This window comes from Cebus imitator, unplaced genomic scaffold (assembly GCF_001604975.1).
Source record: "Cebus imitator isolate Cc_AM_T3 unplaced genomic scaffold, Cebus_imitator-1.0 Scaffold542, whole genome shotgun sequence".
Taxonomy (NCBI): Eukaryota; Metazoa; Chordata; class Mammalia; order Primates; family Cebidae; genus Cebus; species Cebus imitator.
The window spans coordinates 1,248,895-1,251,259 of record NW_016107857.1 but is presented as its reverse complement, the minus strand read 5'-3'; positions in this window follow the sequence as shown (position 1 = coordinate 1,251,259).

Sequence of the window (2,365 nt, the reverse complement as noted above, 5' to 3'; positions counted from 1 at the left end):
TTTAAAAATACTTGTTATATAATTGTTAACAGCTCCAAAATTAGAAGTAACTTAATTGTATTTCACTTAAGGTAGATTCTTTGTCACATAACCTCAGAGCTGTTACCAGTCCCTGTATTTTCTTTTTTTCTTTTTTTTTTTTTAAGACGGGGTTTCACCATGTTGGTCAGGCTGGTCTTGAACTCCCGACCTCAGGTGATCTGCCCACCTTGGCCTCCAAAGTGCTTGGATTACAGGCATAAGCCACCACGCCCAGCCTTGAATGTCTAATTTTTAAAGAACTTCCAAGTGTTGGTGAAGACGCAGAGGCATGAGGACCCTTATACATTATTAATGAGGATGGAAAACTATGCAGTTCCCTGGAAGAAGCTCTGCAATTGCCTAAATGTTAACCATACACCTTCCATGTGATTCAGCCATTCCACTTCTAGGTATTACCCAGGAAAACTTAAAAGTGTATGTCCAATTAGGTTGTGTATACAAACTTTCATAACAGCTTTATAACAGAAGCAAATTAAAATGAGCAAATTCTCGTTGCAGATTTATGGATATACAATATGCCAAATTATTATACAATAGAAGAGTATTCAGCAACAAAATGGAATGAAATGCTGACACACACAACATGAATGAATATAACTATGCATGTAAGAAAAGATAAAAGTATATACTATAAAATCACATTTACATGAAATTGTAGAAAATACAAATTATAGTGAACAGACCATTGGTTTCCAGGGGACAAGGAAAGGGACAGGTGGCTTGGGAAGGTGAGAGAGAGTGATTACTCAAGAGCATAGGGGCAGTTCCGTGGCTGACAGATCTGCTCGTCATCTAAATTGTAGTAATGGTTTCATGAGTGTATACATATGTCAAAAGTTATTAAATTGCTCTAAATATGTGCAGATTATGCTATGGCAATTAAATCTCAGTAGACATATGAAAAAATAGACATATGCTAGCAAGTGTCTAAATTTAGAAAAACTTAGTAATGTTCACTTTCTTTTAGGACATTCTTAATTGAAACTAGATTTTTTTCTTTTTAGTCAGCCAATGTGTGGCAGTAGTGAGTACAATGGCTACTAATACAGTTCTGTTTCACTGCCTCATTTTGTGTGAAGGAATCAATAGTTTTACCCACCACTGCACAATTGCTCTATCGCCATCAGAGCAAATGTTAACAGAGCGGTCCTAGGATAAATCAGGAGATTAAAAAACTGCTTAGAATGTGATTATGTCAGCACTCTTGTTCTTGTTGCGCCACATCCTCCCCCGCCACACACACACCAATATACATTTCTATCTTCTCGAGTGATAATTTGGGTCTGACACTGAATGGAAAGAAGGAAGCAAAACAGCAAGTCCAGCCGCATTTGTAAATCCAACCACACATCAAGTATTAACTTGCTGTTTGCAGGTAAATCTTTAAATTGACAAGCTACCGTAACACTGATTTGCTTTACTGATTCGGCAGGGTTTCAGTTGTTTTGACTACTGAATAAATTATTAGTTTCTCAGCTATTTCGTTGCTTCTCTAGCCAGTGAAACTCACTCTTTGAGATGCTTTTCTGGCTCCTTCATTTCTAGTTGAAAACATGTAACAAACAATTATTGGGGTTTATTTCCATAAGTTATTGAGGAACAGGTGGTGTTTGGTGAAATTAGTCCGATAGTGGTGATTCATGAGGGTGCGGCATGCCCATCGCCTGAGTAGATTACCCCGATTTGTATTTGTAGTCTTTTATCCCTCACCCTCTTCCCACCCTTTTTCTCTGCATCCTCATAGCTTAGCTCCCACTTACAACTGAGAACATATGGTGTTTGGTTTTCCACTCCTGAGTTACTTCACTTGGAAGAATAGTCTCCAGTCTCATCAAGGTGGCTGTGAATGTCATGATTCATTCCTTTTTATGGCTGAATAGTATTCCATTGTATATATATACACCACAGTTTCTTTATCCACTCGGTGAATTGATGGGCATTTGGGTTGTTTCCACATTTTTGCAATTGTGAATTGTGCTGCTATAAACATGCATTTTCAAGTATCTTTTTCGTATAATGACTTCTTTTCCTTTGGGTAGACACCCAGTGCTGGGATTGCTGGATCAAGTGGTATTCTACTTTAGTTGTTTAAGGAATCTCCATACTGTTTTCCATAGGGGTTATACTAGTTTGCAGTGTAAAAGTGTTCCCTGTTCACCGTATCCATGCCAACATCTACTTTTTAAAAAAATTTTTTGATGATGGCCATTCTTGCAGGAGTAAGGCGGTATCTCGCTATGGTTTTGATTTGCATTTCTCTGATCATTAGTGATGTTAAGCATTTTCATTTTTTCATGTTTCTTGGCCATTTGTATATCTTTTT